This window comes from Pantherophis guttatus, chromosome 2 (assembly GCF_059756535.1).
Source record: "Pantherophis guttatus breed Tessera chromosome 2, ASM5975653v1, whole genome shotgun sequence".
In the NCBI taxonomy this organism is placed as follows: Eukaryota; Metazoa; Chordata; class Lepidosauria; order Squamata; family Colubridae; genus Pantherophis; species Pantherophis guttatus.
In genome coordinates this window covers 280,495,735-280,513,943 of record NC_142064.1, presented here as the reverse complement: position 1 = coordinate 280,513,943, position 18,209 = coordinate 280,495,735, and the positions used below count along the sequence as shown (strand labels likewise).

Genomic DNA, 18,209 nt, shown 5'->3' with positions numbered 1-18,209 from the left:
AACACCACTTAGGTTCAAGCCAGCTGTCTTCTATATGCCTCCCATCACCAGGCTTGAGGGGTACGTCATAAAAGTTCCTCTGTGGGTTCTTTTTCCCCCCTGTCCATCAAGGACTATTTTCTCCGGTGCTTGCCAAGGGGATTTTGGAGGTTTTGGTTTTAGGGTTCCATTTAACCCAAGACCACATTTGCTGTGTTGCTAAGAATGGTCTGTCTTGGTCTCTTGCTGTGTTGGTGTTATCTCCCTCTTCTTGCATGTATGGCCGAGATTACTCACTAATTTACAATGCAAATACACTTTAGATTTGTATGGGGTTGTGCATTAAAAAGAGATGCTGTTACAGATGTTATAAGTTGGTTTGCGATGAAAATGCTTGGATGATACCTGTGTTTTACTTTAGGGCGGGACCATTTATCTTCTGGTTTCTCCTGTCTTTCTTCTTTGCCACCGAGGAGATCAACCAAAACCCCAAGCTCCTACCCAATGTCACTCTGGGCTACAACTTCTATGACAATTATTATGAGGCTGGGATGACCTACGATGCCATGGCAGACCTCCTCTCAACCGGGGAGGCAAGAGTTCCCAACTACAGGTGTGGAAGAGCAAGCAATCTCTTGGTGGTGATTGAAGGAGTGGAGTCGGATGCTTCCAGTCAGATTTCAATCATGTCCAGCATCTACAAAATCCCACAGGTATGAAGCAACGTAGGCTGGAATTGGGTTCTCTGATTGGCCTAGGGGTGCATGGAGATGGATGATTTCCCCTTCTGCCTAAAGAAGGACAGTGCTGGAGCTAGACAAGGACAGGAATGTCTGTCTTTCCCTTTTGGGAACTGCAACTTATCCATTCCAGTTGCATCTCTTTCTCTCTATCTCAAAAATGGAGATGGCTCTGGATGGCTCCTAAGTTGCCAATATTTGAATCTCTTCTAGCCGGGCCTTCCTGTCTCTTTCCTTCACCTGCATCCTCATTTCTTCAGGAAGTCCTTTTTTTCTGCTCCTCCTTAGGTCAGCTACGGTTTTGTTTCTGAAGCTCTGAGTGATAACATCCAGTTCCCATTTGTCTATCGGATGGTTCCCAAAGAAGAACATCTGTACCATATGATTGCCAAATTACTCCAGCATTTTGGGTGGAACTGGGTGAGTCTTGTTTCTCCAGACACGTATAGTGGAGAAAGGTTCATGAGGACTTTGAGCCCAGTCTTGACCAGGAATGAGATTTGTGTTGCCTTCTCGTTGACGATCAAAGGACTGCAGGAGGCAATCCCATCATTGTCCCTTGAAACATTATTCATGTGGAATAATGTCACTGTCTTCATTTATTATGGGGAGGTGCGTTTCTTTTATCCCATCATAAAAGCTTTACAGATCATGGTCTCTAGGAAATATAGGATCCCCATTGTGGGAAAAACCTGGATCACAACAGCTTTGTGGGACCTCACGTTGAATTTTGATTATGACCTTTTCATTGACAAGCAAATCCATGGCTTTTTCTCTTTCGTATGTCATCAGGAGAAAAAGGTTAGCAATGACAATTTTCAAACATTTTTTGATACTATGAACGAATTTGGACTGGCAGCCTTTGAATGCTTGCTTTCAAAGCCCGCATTGTCAGTCAAATGGAGGAGAAGATGCAAAAAGCAGGAGATTCTGGAGGTCCCAAGTGAAGAGTTTGTGGACAACATTTTCTCCATGGACAGCTACCGCATTTCCAGTCTTGTGCAGGCCGTGTCGAAGGCCATCGATAGGGCCCTGTCTTGGAGAACCCACAGGATAAGACCTGGAGGTGAAGATGGGCTGAGATCACACAGTATTCCAGCATGGCAGGTACAGATCCCCCCCCTTCCCCGAGTGGTCATCCTGCTTTCTTGAGTTGCCATCTAAGGTTGAGAACAGTTGATGTGTTGTCGTAGGCTATATTTTAGGAGGTTTCAAAGAAATCCATTTTGTAATTTTGCAGAACGTTCAGTTTCTTGTGTCTCCTAGGCTGGGTCTTCAGGTCCTTGAAACAACACTTGGACCAATCCATCCAACTCATGTTCCTTCCCCTCCAAATATCTTTTTTTCCCCTACTAATGTTCAGGTTATGGAAAGTTCTGTGACTAAATCATTGGGTGTCACAAAGTTGCTTTTTCATGAGGCAACTGGACTTTCTTGGGTTTTTGTTGCTTTTAAAGACGTTTCACTTCTCATCCAAGAAACTTCTTCAACTCTGACAGACTAGCGAGGAATGGAACGATTTATATTCCTTGCAGACAGCTGGTCATTTCCATCCTTTTAGAGGGTCATTGAAGCACTTGGAGGTTTTTTCAGGGGTGGGATTGTACCAGTTTGGACCGGTTTGGGTGAACCGGTCATTCCGACAATCAGCTGGGAGTGAACCGGTCATTCCAACAATCAGCTGGGAGTGAACCGGTTCACTCCGATGATCAGCTGGGTCCACCCCGCCCCACCCCCCACGCTTTCCTTACCTTTATCTTCGCAGCTGATTAGCACGGCAGAGCAGATTGCCATGCCTCAGCTGTTTTAATTCCCTAGCACTAATGTGGAAGGTGATTTTTTGTTGAACTGCATATGCGTGTCATGGTTCTAATCTTCCCCAAATAGTGAATGAGAAAGAGAGGACTTGCAAACTAAGTCTCCACTTGAAGGAAGTAGGGAAGCTTTCAATATCAAGGGAAAGAAAACACCAACAGTTTTACAAAAAAGAGGATACCAGAACAATGGAAAAGCAGGAATAGGTTGGGAAATAGCAATTGTTAAGTCTGGGGTGTTATGTGGCAGGTGCTAGTCTGCTTGTATTCTAAAGTCCCAGAACACTTTTTACTTCTTCATTTTCTGTTCCTTTGTTCATTTTTTGGTCCCGCCAGTTGTTCCTTGAAGGCAAATGGTATTTCTTGCAGATGTTCCAATGCACCACCGTTGCTTCTTTATTGCACAATTGTTTGTGTGATCTTCTTGCAGCCGCTCACTGGCTTGTCCACTGCTTTACCTTGCTTGCAGAGTTCGTGTTTGTGTTTGCTGTTTTCACTGTCTTTTCAATTCTGGCTTTGAATGCATTTGTTCTTAAGGCTTGGTCTTGTGCAGCCAGAATTACTCCTCTGTCTCTTTCTTTGATTTTCCTTCTCTTAGCCATGGCTAGGTCTTGTTGTTATCTGCTCTGCCTACCATTTGGAATTAAGGAGAAATTTCGTTGTTTCCAGAGGAGCCCCGCGGGCCAGATTTAACCACTTAGCGGCAGGGGTGAAATGCTACGGGTTCGGCCTGGTTCGCCCGAACTGATAGTAATAACTGCTACTGGTTCGGGTGAACTGGTAGTTTGAAAAAATGCTACCGTTTCGGGTGAACCTGTATTTCCGACGATCAGCTGTGCTGCTCAATTTATATTCGCTAGAAAGCAGGAAATCCTGCTTTCTAGCGAATCTAAATCACGCAGCACAGCTGTTCCCCCGTCACTGTTCTACTTACCTTTGAAGACTCAGAAAAGACTTCTTAATCCTCCTTTACCAGTGCTGTGTGGTAGCGCCTGCGGTGTGCATGCGCTCAAAGCACTCATTTGGTGCGCATTGTGCATGCACATGCAAAGCGAACCGGTAGTGAATCGAACCAGTAGCAGACTTCAGAGCATTTCATCTCTACTCAGTAGGAGGGATCCAGCACATGGACCTTGAGTTTGACACCCCTGCCTTATCATGTCTCTTTTCTGTTCATCATTTGGTCTTTCTTGTAGACCAGTTTGGTCTCTCCATTACTCAGTAGGGCTTTCTGCTATGCTAACTTCCTTCTTCACTATCGTCACAAAGGTGCTTTTTTCAAGAGGCAACTGGACGTTCTGGTTTTTCTTTGAAGACGTTTCTCTGCTCATCCAAGAAGCTTCTTCAGCTCTGACCGGATGACGGGAAATGGAAGGATTTCAATCAGAGCTGAAGAAGCTTCTTGGATGAGAAGTGAAACATCTTCAAAGAAAAACCAGAAAGTCCAGTTGCCTCTTGAAAAAAGCACCTTTGGAACAACCATGACCTGGATAACTGAGAATCTCCATAGATTTCTTCCCTATCCTTCCGATATTCTTCCATTCCCTATTTTCTGCTGGATAGGTTATAATAGTTCATTTAGTGATCATTTGAAGCAGGGGTGGGTTTTAAATTTTTTTACTACCGGTTCTGTGGGCATGGCTTATTTGATGGGTGTGGCTTGATGGTCATGTGACAATTATTTAGGATTTAGCAGAGGTATTGGTCTACCAGGCTTTTAACTGCTTGCAGAGCTCTACCGATCTACCCATTTATTTTTGCAGGCACCGGTCTACCCATTTATTTTTGCAGGCACTGGTCTACTCATTTGTTTTCTTTTAACACTGATCAGCTGTAGGGCGGCCCTTTGAAGTTCCGCGGCAAGAGTTTAAACAGTTTTTTCCCTCTAGCCATCAGCTTGGACTCAGGAGGCAGCAATAGATTGGGGGTGGGGCCAAATAAAAGCTAAGAATAACACGGGGGGTGGGGGGCAGGGAGGGCAGAGGGGCCAGAACCGGTTCGGTGACTTCATATCGTCACTGCTACCGGCTCGGCAGAACCGGGCCGAACCGGGAGGAACCCACCACTGATAAATACCCATCTCACATGCCTATCTCTGGGTGGTTCACGCAATTAAAGACAAGAATAAGAAGCAGTTGCAAATAAGCAACTTGGCTTCCGGTTTCCTCGTCTTCGGTGGCGCCGGTGCCTTTTGAAGCTCCGCCAGCCCCGCCGCTTGTAGAGCCGCTTCGCAACTAAGAAGCGGCTCGAAAACTTCAAAATCCTTAGGAATTTTGAAGAGAGATCGCAGGGCACAGGTTGAGCCCCTGCAACCCCCCCAGGGAATAGGGGAGGGAACAGGAGCGGCTCCAGTTCAACCTGCTGGACTCCGGGCGGCGTGGGACAAGTCTGCTTTTGCAGATCAAGCCGGCTACAGGAAACTTCAAATTTAAAGGAAAGGAACTAGCCTTAACAAGCAGCATATTTTTACTTGAACCCTGAAACTCGGAATCGCAAGTATTAGAGTTTTCTTGGCTTTCTAATCTGAGCGAAAAAATGCGGATGAGTGAAAGTGAACTGTAAAAACATGGCACTTAGCCTTAGAGTTAACGAGCTGCCGAGTGTGGATTGCTGAACTCATCTTGCTTTGTCACAAAGTTTCTAAACTGTTACGAAGTTGCTTCGCTTGTAACAAGAGAATAAGAGAGAAATTTCTCCCTTTTCAATACTGGACTTTGCTTTACTTTAGTTTTTATTTGAATAAATCTGGGGGACTTTTTCAGAAGTCTTTGTGGAGGTGGGAGAGGAAGAAGAACTTCCTTTTTTAGTAAAACTAGCTCACGTGGCAGGATGGCCTCAAAGAAGCAGGAAGCGAAGGCAACAGGAGGTGGATCTCCCACACATAAAACACAGCCTCCCCCTGAACAACAGACACAGACTCAGAAAAAAGATTTTGACGTGGGAGATTTAAAAGAATTTATTTCTAAAATTCTGGATGATAAATTTCAAAAATCTCAATAGGAGATAGATGACAAACTTCAAAAGTCACACCAGGAATTTATGCAGGAAATTAATGAAGTTAAAGATATGGTGAAACAGAATCAAAACAAGGTGACCAAAAAAATATCAGAAGTGGCGTCTGGCCTGGCAGAATTTATTATTAAAGTTAATTCTAAAGTTGAAGAATTTAAATCAGAAGTTAATGTTAAGATGAAAGACAATGATTATAAAATTGCTGATGTTGACAATAAAATGCAGAGAGTTGAAAATGAAATTATGATGGTACAATTCAGGGCAATGGAGTTTGCAATACGGCTTCGAGGAATTCGAGAAGAGGATAGACAGGATTTGAGACAGGTTTGTTCTGAGGCTCTGGCCAAGATTTTACAAGTTAATCCCGATGTGGTTTTTCACAAAATAGATAAAATTTATAGAGTGAATTCTTGGGTGGCCAGACAAAGACAATTGCCCAGAGATGTGGTCATATATTTTACAGACAGAGAAATAAGAAATGACATCCTGCAAAAATCCTTTTACACCTCTGTGCAAGTGGGGGGCTCACGAATTGGAATTTATAAAGAATTACCTCCTAAAATGTTGAAAACCAGAAAAGAATTCGGCTTTCTTGTTAAAGAATTGCAAAATCAACAGATACCATTTCGGTGGGACGCCCCAGTTGGTATAATTTTGAGATACAAGGGAGAAAGATATCGTTTGAACACCGTGGAGAAGGCAGAGCATTTCTACACTACTATTCTTAAGGAAAGAACACCATCAAAGAACTTGCCATCCGTCGGTGAAACGTCTGAGGTGGCTCGGGAGTTCATGGCTTCCATGACGGCCATGGACCTGACCCAGTTAGTTCATGGCCCTACTCACAGGGGAGGTCACACTCTGGATCTGATTTTTGTCTCTGGCCAGTGGTTGAGTGGTCTTGTTATAGGGGATATAGACATGGAACCCTTGTCATGGTCTGACCACTCACTCCTTCGCCTAGATCTTCGAACCGCGACCCCTCGCCGCAGGGAGGTGGATCCAATTAGATGGATCCGCCCCAGGCGCCTGATGGATCCTGATAGGTTCCAGACGGAGCTTGGGCCATTTCCTGAGGATCTAGCACATGACTCGGCCGAGGACCTGGTAGCCGCCTGGGATCGGGCGGCTGGTGGGGCCTTGGACCGAGTTGTGCCTTTGCGGCCTCTGACCCGATGCCGATCCCGTGCGGCTCCTTGGTTTACTGAGGAGCTGAGGGAAATGAAGCGCTGGAAAAGACGCCTGGAGAGCGGTTGGAGGGCCAGTCTCGCTGAATCTGATCGAACACTGGTAAGGTTGCATATTAAGGCCTACCTAGTGGCGATAGAGACGGCAAAGTCTAACTACTTTTCCGCCTCTATTGCGTCATCAGGGAATCGTCCGGCTGCCCTGTTTAGGGTGACCCGCGCCCTGCTCCATCCGGGAGTGCGGGAGGATCCCTTAGAAGGCAGGGCGGAGGATTTCGGACAATACCTGTATGACAAAATCACCCAGATCCGGGGGGATTTGGACTCTGACTGGGTAGATCAGGGCAGGGTGACGAGGAATAGTCTTGAGAATGTTATCTGGGAGGAGTTTGATGCTGTGACTCCTGATGATGTGGACAGGATTTTGGGGAGACTTAGTGCGGCCACATGTTTACTGGACCCGTGTCCCTCCTGGTTGGTACTGGCTTCCCGGGAGGTTACACGAGGCTGGCTCCAGGGTGTTATCAACGCTTCGTTGAGTGAGGGTTACTTCCCCACTGCCTTGAAAGAGGCGGTGGTGAGGCCTCTCCTCAAGAAGCCGTCCCTGGATCCGGCAATATTGGCCAACTATCGTCCTGTCTCCAACCTTCGCTTTATGGCGAAGGTTGTTGAGAGTGTGGTCGCACGACAGTTTCCGCAATTCCTGGATGAAACATCTTATCTAGATCCGTTCCAGTCGGGTTTCAGGTCTGGGCACAGCACAGAAACGGCATTGGTCGCGTTGGTTGATGATCTCTGGAGGGCTCGGGACAGGGGTTGTTCCTCTGTTCTGGTCCTGTTAGACCTCTCAGCGGCTTTTGATACCATCGACCATGGTATCATGCTGCACCGGCTGGAAGAGTTGGGGGTGGGAGGCACCGTGTTGCGGTGGTTCTCCTCCTTTCTCTCCGACCGGTCGCAGTTTGTGTTGGCAGGGGGGCAGAGGTCGACCTCAAGGCCTCTCATTTGTGGAGTGCCGCAGGGATCGGTCCTCTCACCCCTTCTGTTCAACATTTATGTGAAGCCGCTGGGTGAGATCATCCGTGGCTTTGGGGTGAGATACCACCAGTACGCTGATGACACCCAGCTGTACATCTCCACCCCAGGCCACCCCAACGATGCCCTTGAAGTGATGTCCCAGTGCCTGGAGGCTGTACGGGTCTGGATGGGGAGGAACAGGCTCAAGCTCAACCCTTCCAAGACTGAGTGGCTGTGGCTCCCGGCATCCCGATATAGTCAGTTGACTCCATCACTGACTATTGGGGGCGAGTCATTGGCCCCCACAGAGAGGGCTCGCAATCTGGGAGTCCTTCTGGATATGCAGCTGTCCTTGGAGGAACATCTGACGGCTGTAACCAGGGGGACCTTTTGTCAGGTTCGCCTGATTCGCCAGTTGCGGCCCTTTCTTGATCGGGATTCCCTGTGCACAGTCACTCACACCCTCGTCACCTCTCGCCTTGACTATTGCAACGCTCTCTACATGGGGCTCCCCTTGAGGAGCACCCGGAGGCTCCAGCTGGTCCAGAACGCAGCAGCGCGGGTAGTGACGGGAGCAGCATGGCGCTCCCATGTAACACCGCTCCTGCGCGAGCTGCACTGGCTCCCAGTTGTCTTCTGGGTGCGCTTCAAGGTGTTGGTTATCACCTTTAAAGCGCTCCATGGCATAGGGCCTAGCTATCTTCGAGACCGCCTGCTGCTACCAATGACCTCCCATCGACCCGTGCGCTCCCACAGAGAGGGCCTCCTCGGGGTGCCATCAGCCAGACAATGTAGGCTGGTGACCCCCAGGGGGAGAGCCTTCTCTGTGGGGGCACCTACCCTCTGGAATCAGCTCCCCCCAGAGATAAGGAGAATCCAAGACCTCAGTGCCTTCCGTCGCGCCCTTAAAACCCATTTATTTAAACAAGCCGGGCTGGCTTAAGATGAAATTTTTAACTGTTTTTAAATGTTTTAAACGTTTTTAATTGGTAAATGAGTTTTAATTGGGCCAAATTTATATATCTTTTAATTGTTTTTAATATTTGTTCTGCATGTTTTTTAATCTGGCTGTACACCGCCCTGAGTCCTCAGGGAGAAGGGCGGTATAGAAATCCAATATAAAATAAAATAAAATAAATCCCCACGTACATCTACAGTTTTGGAGATTAAGGAGAGTGATGAGAATCAACCTCAACGAGAATTGCAAGAACAGTCTAAGCAGGAACCAGAGGAAATGCAAGGCGCAGAAGGAGGTTTTCTGGATGAGCCTCTGCTGGAATCTTCTCCAATCTTGGACCCGGTTCGGATGATCGAAGTTAAGGATCAACGTATAACTCGAGCTCAATCTAAATTACTTAAACAAAAGCAACAACAACAACAGGAAAGACAAGACAAGAAGGGAGCTAAGACTACTACACAAGAGACTGGAGCCATGGGGGGAGCGACTCCGAAGATCATGGATGATATTCGGTTATTCTGCTCTTTGCTCCAGAAAGATGAAGATGATGCTTAAGTGTTTATCTTGGAATGTGAATGGGTTGAATTCAGCACAGAAAAAGAAGAAATTATTTACATATTTGAAACAATTTAATAATGATATAATTTGTCTACAAGAAACGCATATTACAGTTCAAGATCAAAAATACTTGATAAACTCCAAATTAGGAATACATTTTATATCTTCAACGTTGCAAAAAAAGAATGGGGTGGTTATCTATGTAAATAAGAAATTTACGGCTAAAGTTATAGAAACAGATGAAGATGGTAGGTTTGTAGCAATTGAATTACTTACAACATATGGCCAAATTCTTTTGATAGGAATTTATGCTCCCAACCAACAACAGGATTATTTCTATAAAATGTTACACACTAAAATACTACAATGGGACTATACATCTATTTTAATCATGGGAGACTGGAATGGAGTAATAGACTCTAAATTAGACAAAAGGAGTTCAGCGAAATCTAGGATTAGGTTACCTCAGACCTTTTTCGATATGAAAGAAGATTTGGAACTAAAAGATATTTGGAGAATACATAATCCAAAAGAACTGGATTATACTTTTTATTCAGATAGACATAGATCCTTCTCTAGGATTGATTTCATTTTGTTGTCAGATGATCTACTTGTCAAGACAAAAAGAACAAAGATTTTTCCAAGAACTTTGACTGACCATAGCCCAGTATGGATAGAAATTGAGATGGATAAGGTTGAGAGACGTTCTTGGAGATTAAATGAGAACTTGTTCAGATATGAAAAAAACACAACAGAACTTAAAAAGCATTTGAAAGAATTTTTTGAAATAAATTTGAATAAAGGTACCCCAATAGAAATTGTGTGGGACGCAAGTAAAGCTTATATGAGAGGGGTACTTATCTACATGAACTCTAAACAAGTTGCAACAAACTTACAATATGCGAAGCACAATACATTTTGTAACGCTAATAAACCGGGCAGATGGTTGGCTTACACATTGAGGAAAAAACAAAGTATATGGACTATTGATAGTATTGATATTGGAGGGAAAGAAATTTTTCAACAAAAATTAATTAAAGAAGCTTTTGTGGACTATTATACCAAACTATATGCCAAAGAGGAGGTGCAGAATGGACTTATAGAAAAATATTTAAACGATAAGAGAGTTACAAAAATTACTGATCAACAAAAGGAAAGAATGAATTATCCTATAACAAAGGAGGAGATAATAGTAGCAATTAAACAGCTAAAAACAGCCAAAGCTCCTGGCACGGATGGTTTGACCGCAGTGTATTACAAAACTTTGCAAGCTGAAATGGTGGAACAACTCAGAGATTTATTTTGCAATATTGAACAAGGGGGTAAAATACCCCCATCATGGACAACAGCTTACATATCTTTGATACCAAAAGAACAAGTCGGTCCTAAAAAACCAGAGAACTACAGACCAATATCTCTTTTGAATACAGATTATAAAATCTATGTGAAAGTATTAGCCAACAGGTTGATGCCAGTAATCCAAAAGGTGATTCATGATGATCAAGCGGGATTTATCGAGGGCAGACATATGAAGGATAATGTAAGGCAAGTAATAGATTTATTGGAATATCTTGAGAAGAATAAACAGATTCCTGCAGTGCTGGTCTTTTTGGATGCAGAGAAGGCCTTTGATAGAGTGGATTGGAATTTTCTACTAAAGACTTTAAAAAAGATGGATTTTGGGGATCAATTTATACAGGCAATTTCAGCAATTTACCAAGAGCAAAAGGCACAGATCATTATTAATGGAAGTTTGACAACAGAGTTTAAAATTGAAAAAGGAACAAGACAGGGATGTCCGTTGTCCCCACTTTTATTTATTTTAACACTAGAAGTCTTGCTAAATACAATACGGGACTCTAATATCTTGAAAGGTATAATGATTAGGCAAGAGGATTACAGAATAAAGGCATTTGCAGACGATCTGGTTGTTACCCTATCACAACCAATGGAATCAATAATCCTGATGAAGGACATTATACAAGACTATGGTAAAGTTTCAGGTTTTAGACTGAATCCAAAAAAGACTAAAATGATAGCTAAAAATATGACACAAGATCGTAAACATGAGCTTGAAAGGAGGGCAGGTTTTGAGACTGTACCTAAGGTAAAATATCTAGGAGTTCAGGTTGCAGAATCAAACATGAAATTGTTTCAAAATAATTATGAGGTGTTGTGGCGAGAGGTGCAGAAAGACATGGAGACTTGGAAAAAACTGCAGCTGTCTCTACTTGGAAGAATAGCAGCAGTTAAGATGAACATTTTGCCAAGATTTCTTTTTTTGTTTCAAATGATTCCGGTGCTTAAAAGTGATAAACAATTGAAAGTCTGGCAAACTGGAGTCAATAAGTTTGTCTGGAACGAGAAAAAGCCGAGAGTGAAATTGAAAATTATGCAAGATGTTCCAGAAAGAGGAGGTCTTAAACTTCCAAACCTACAGTTATATTATGATGCAGCAGCTTTAACTTTAACAAGTGATTGGTTTGGAAGGAAAAAGGCTGGAATATTGAATGCAGAAAGTTTTGATCTTGAATTTGGATGGCATGCTTACTTATTTTATGATGACAAAGTTGATAAAGTATTTAAAAGTCATATACTTAGAGACTCTTTGATGAGAGTTTGGAAGAAGCACCGATTTAAATGGGATTATAAAATACCGCTATGGCTGGATCTTGGTCATACTTTGTGGAATACAAATATAATGTCACTCGGGGGGGGTTTATACAAAGAGGTTCTTTTTACAGATGCGGGCAGATGGCAGCTGAAGACATTGCAGACACTGTTGGACGAAGGGATTAATTTAACTTGGTTACAATATAATCAATTACAATTGAGATGGAAAGAGGACCAAAAAACTGGTATTATGTTGCACGAGGAAGAATTGGTTAGACATATAAAAGAGAAAGGTCCAATGCATATCAAAAGGCTTTATAATGTTTTGCTAGAAAGGGATTCAGAAACTGAATTAGTTAAAGATTGTATGATTAAGTGGGCACAAAATTTTGAAGAACCAGTGATGTTGGAAACATGGGAAAAAATTTGGGTTCAGAATGTTAAATTTACACAGTCGCAGAACCTGAGGGAAAATTTTTATAAAATGTTTTATAGATGGCATTTAGATCCCAAAAAGTTGTCATGTATGTACCCTAATATTCAGCCAAAATGCTGGAGATGTGAATGTTTGGATGCTACGTATTATCATGTTTGGTGGACCTGTAGGAAAGTTAAGGCTTTTTGGATAAAAATTTGGTGGGTCATGCGGAATGTTTTGAAGAAAAAAATTCAATTCTCTCCACAATTGTTTTTATTGGGTATAGTTAAGGGTTTTACATCGGGTGAAACAAAACTGATATTGTATATGATAACAGCAGCAAGATTGTTGATAGGTAAATATTGGAAAAATGAAGCTTTGCCCACTATTGAGGAATGGACTTTGAAGATGGCCAGTTTTGCAGAGATGGCGAAGATTTCAGCATATTTAAAAGACTGTTCACAAGAGACTTATGAATGGGAATGGAAAAGGTGGATAGAATATGTTCAGAACAAATATCAAACTAGAAAGTATCAAATAGCTTTTATTTGAAAATAATGTATTAGAAATATTTTAATGTAATGAGGGTAAAAAGAAAAATTATAAAGGGGAGGGAGGGGTTCAAGTTTTTACATAAGTGTTATATTAAGGGGTTTTTTGTGTTTTTTTTTATCTTTCTTTACCAGATATAAGTATATTATAGGGAAGTCTGGGGGGAGGGGAGGGTTAGGGAGGGTTAGGGAGGTTGGGAAGTTTGGGGGTGGTGGTGGGGGGGGGAAAAGGGGTGAAAATGTAATTGTAAAACTTTTGCAATAAAAAAAAAGAATAAGAAGCAGTTGTAAATAAGCAACTAAAAATAAAAAAAAACAATTAGAAAAACCAATTCTAAGATTATACTTTCTATTGGCCCTAAGATTTTACAGGCAGATGGAATTATTAGACTTGGTTTCCTGTTCTCTGAACATGATTGATTGTCTTGACTTTAGCTTCACTCTTTTCTGGGAAACACCCAGTTCTACAACTCCTCTCTGGAAGGCGTGTATTTGGATGAGAAAGGGGAGTTGAGTGCCAGTTTTGATATTGTGAAATGGGAGACCTTCTCGAACCAATCTACCCGGGCCACCAAGTTTGGAGAAATACGCAGGCATTGGGGCTCCTCAGAGACCAATTTCATCCTTGATCAGGAGAGATGGTCCAGGCATTTTAGCCAGGTAGGTGTAATCCATCCATCTCATTTGGGTGAAATTCTAATAGTTTTCCTTTAATTCATTAAAGTTCAAAAACAGTAGAATGTCAATTTTTTATAAAAATAGTATATAGAGAGTATTATATTTAAACATACTGATATGAAAAAGGACACACATTTGATTTTCCAGCAACTAAGTTTGTTGGACGAGCAGGCACAAAAACAGCCAGGGAAGTAATTGAAGCCTGGGAAACAGGCCTCTCATTAGTCAACAGGAGTGCGGATTTACCACCAGTCTATCAAGTACTTAGAAGGTGAGAGCTGGGCATACAAACAAACAACAGCTAATGACTTAAAAGCAAGCCATCAATAGCCATCAACACACCCCAATCAACTTCTAAAACGTCACTTACAATAGGCACTATAAATACACACACAGAACAGCGCAGACTCTGCTAGAGAGAAGTTCCCTGAGGATGGGCTCCAACAAATCCGAAAGCTCGGAAGACAAAACCTCTGGTCCCGGTGACCGACCCAGATTGGATCCTGCATTATTATAACAATAGCAATAGCACTTAGATTTATATATCGCTTCATAGTGCTTTACAGCCCTTACTAAATGTTTGGTTGTCCAGTCTAGAGGTGGTATTCAGCAGGTTCTGACCAGTTCTGGAGAACCAGTAGTGGAAATTTTGAGTAGTTCTGAGAACCAGTAAGTACCACCTCTGACTGGCCCCGCCCCCATCTATTCTCTCCCTCTCGAGTCCCAATTCGCCATGGCCATCTCATCATGGAACAACTCACTGTGGGACAAGATTTACACTATTGTCAAAGAAATGGTGGAATAGAATCATTAAGGAAAGGATGCAAAAGGGGGGACAGAATGAAATGTGAATGGCAAAGATTAAAAAAAAACTTAAATAATTAAATAGAATTGTTAAATTGTCCCACAGCAAGTTGTCCCATGGCAAGTTGTCCAGTGGTGAGTTGGCCATGCTGTGAGTTGGCTGTGGCAAGTTGGCCATGATGACTTGGCTGCAGCGAGTTGGTTGTGGCAAGTTATCCCATTCCGCGTCACAGGGGGTCCGCGAAGTCTTGAAGAAATGTTATGATTTAAATCTTGAGTTAAGCTTTGGGGGACCATAGCTACGATCCATGGCCACAAAAGTTATTTAAAGAGGGCCTGTGGTGAAGAAAAGGTTGAGAACCATTAGATTACATTTTTTAATTTTACAAGATTGGCTGTTAAAATCACAGCCACATACCCAGCACAATCTTGAGAGTAGATTGCTTTCCAGTTCTATCAGTTTCCAGTGTCATAGACTAGAGTTTAAGGAGATTTGAGTGCAAGACCACTGTCAACCATCAAAACGAATTGGGCCCTTCACAAAAACTCAGCTTAGAACATAGAACACATAGCATAGAGATGGAAGGGACCTTGGACTTCCAAGTCCAACTGCCTACTTGAGCAGCAGACCCTGTTTCAGCTCATTTTCACGGACAGCATCTCACATGTGGTGGTAATGTCTTTTTGTTGTTGTTAGACGTTTCGTCATTCCAGGTGTACTAGAAGATGTCGTCCCGGAGAAGCCAAAATGGTACTGGAGGGGAAACCACTTTGCTGCTATGGCTGTTCCTTGTGTGCAGAAGGGACCATCTCGACTCAGGAAGGTAGGTGTCCTGCTGAAGAAAAAGCTGGACTTTGTGACCTGGGCCAGGAATCACTAAGATGCATTCTGAAATAAAGAATTGCTGTCTTTGACTTCTGAAACATGTGCTCCAAGAGATTTACAATTAAAGAATTCCATCCCATTGTTCCATTGAAAAATGTGGCAAGAGGAAATGGATTTACAGCGATCAGAATAAAAAGCAAGTTCGCTTTGTGCCTAAGGTGACAGTAGAATTCATGGTCTCCCGGTTTCTAGTTTGATGCCTTAACCATTATATCAAACTGGATACACCAAACTGGCATCTGTCCCATAGATCTGGTTTATTTGTTTATTTTGGAACCAAACCAACAGTCTGGGAGTGCAAGCTTTTAAGCTCCTCCTTCAGAGTCCAGGCCAATAATAGAGATCCTATGTTCTTATATGGTAACTGGAGCATGGTAGATGTGTACTACAAATGGACTTTCTCTAGAGTAAGACCTTGCTTGTGGACCTCCATCCCATAAGCAGTCGCCCTGTCTATTTACTTCATCACTTTCACTGATATTTGGGTTCAAACCAGGGGTGGGCTCCTGGGGGTTCGGCAGGGTTCGGGCAATCCTCTAGCCAAGGATTGCTGGGGTTCAGCAAACCCCCAAATGCCACCACCGGCTCGCCATGCCCACCCCACCCCGCCCCTCTCAGGAGTCTCCACATGGCCTGTTCATCATTCCAGGTAAGTGCAGGGGCCTTGCGGAGGCTCTGGGAGGGCAAAAAACTGGCCTCCCGGAAGCTCTGGAAGTCCGGAAACGGGCCTGTTTCTGGCCTCCGGAGAGCCTCCAGACCCCAGGGGAAGCAGTTTTTGCCCTCCCGGAGGCTCAAAGAAAGCGTCCGGAGCCTGCGGAGGGCAAAACGTCCCCCTCCTGCCATGGTGCAGGCAGCCGACTAGGCATGCCTACCATGGCCACCCCCATCCAGCAATGGGGCAGTGAACCCATTGCTAAAGGTTCTGAATCCCACCCCTGGTTCAAACTCTGTGCTTTCAACCAGTTTAAAAGGATCTAAGGAAGTATTTCCAGATATTGTGGCCATATAGACTTTCTTACAGCAACAGCAATAGTACTTCACAGCTATAAAGCTTCACAGTGCTTTTACACTCCCGCTCTGAGAGGTTTAGAGAATCAGCATATTGTCCCCAATAATCTGGGTCCTTACTTTACCGACCTCAGAACCTTGAGTCAACCTTGAGTCGGTGAACTGCCAAACAGCCAGCAGACAAGAGAAGTAGCCTGCAGTACTACATTCTAACCACTGTGCCACCATGGCTCTTATGTCAATTCCCTGGTGAAATTTTTATTCTGAGCTCTCTTCATCTACCATTGCATTGCTTCTGAAAAAGTCTTTTTGTTATAATAATTCAAGCAAGCTTCCTTTTACTCCATATTTTCTCAGAAAAGGAGCATTTCTCAGTGAATGCCCTGTTTGGGTTTCAATCATCAGAACTCACAGATGGAAAACAGCATAATACAATATTCATTCCAGAAGGAAGGCATTAATCATGCTACATGCTACATTTCTTTTCTTTTCAGATGCAGATTATTGCAGCAAGTGTCCTGCTGATCAGCATCCAAATAAGGCCCAAGTTCAATGTCTCCCCAAGATCCAAACCTTCCTGTCCTACAAAGACTATCTGGGGATCATCCTGACTTCCCTTGCCCTCTTCTTCTGCTTAATCACAGCCTTTGTGTTAATCATCTTCATTAAATTCCTGGAAACTCCTTTGGTCAAAGCCAACAATCAAGACCTCTCCTTTGTCCTCCTCATCTCCCTCCTGTTTTCTTTCTCGTCCTCCTTCTTATTCATTGGTCAGCCAAGGACTACCACTTGCCTCCTCTGACAAACTGTCTTTAGCATCATCTTCTCGGTTGCCGTCTCTTCTGTTTTGGCCAAAACGGTCACGGTGGTGCTGGCCTTCTTGGCAACAAAGCCAGGGAGCAAGGCAAGGAAGTGGCTGGGGAAGAGCTTGGCCAACTCCATTATTATTTCTTGTTCTGGCATCCAAATGGTCATCTGCACATTCTGGCTGGGAACCTCTCCTCCATTTCCTGAGTCTGATATGCAGTCCCAGTCTGGAGAGATCATCCTGCAATGCAATGAAGGCTCCGTCGCCATGTTTTATGGTGCCCTTAGCTACATGGGCTTCCAAGCTGCTGTCTGCTTTGTGGTGGCTTTCCTGGCCAGGAACCTCCCTGGGGCCTTCAACGAAGCCAAGCTGATCACCTTCAGCATGCTGGTCTTCTGCAGCGTCTGGATCTCCTTTGTGCCCACCTACCTGAGCACCAAGGGGAAATACATGGTGGCCGTGCAGGTCTTCTCCATCTTGTCCTCCAGTGCCGGCTTATTGGGCTGCATCTTCATTCCCAAATGCTACATTATCGTTTTAAGACCAGACCTGAATACAAAAGAGCAGCTAACAGCAAGAACAGAAGTTGGCTTGAAAGCAAAGGCTAAATAACTGCAGTGGGCTTACTGCTTGATGTGTGTTAATTTAGCAATTTAATTTCTGCTAGATATGCATTATTGTACTTGTGAATGTGGAGATGTAGATTTGGTTAGCAGATTGCTAAAAGGAATCATTGTTTCACTCTCTGCAAGCCATTTTAGCAGCTGCTTGTTCCCCCCATTGGGGCTTCAGGGAGACCATACCGAATTTACCATTCCAGCTTTGTGGACTTAAAATTTATATGGGTCACTCTTCCCACACTCAGCAAAGTCTATCCCATTTTATTTATTATTTATTTATTTATTTATTTATTTATTTATTTATTTATTTATTTATTTATTTATTTTTAAATTTGTATACCACCCTTCTCCCTGAGGACTCAGGGCGGTGAATAGCCAAGTAAAAACATAAACTACAAACATTAAAATACAATTAAAAAGATATATATAAATTTGGCCCCATGATTAAAAACAATAACAAACAATTAAAAACATTTTAAACAGTGTTAGGCCAGCCTGGCTTGCTGGAAAAAGAAGGTTTTAAGGGCACGGCGGAAGGCACCGAGGTCTTGGATTCTC

General features: G+C 43.4%; 1 pseudogene; it reads left to right on the top strand.

Annotated features, from left to right (window-relative positions):
* The first annotated feature begins 530 nt into the window (after window positions 1–530).
* On the top strand, window positions 531–17,778 carry LOC148116030 (vomeronasal type-2 receptor 26-like; annotated as a pseudogene).
* The last annotated feature ends 431 nt before the right edge of the window (window positions 17,779–18,209 follow it).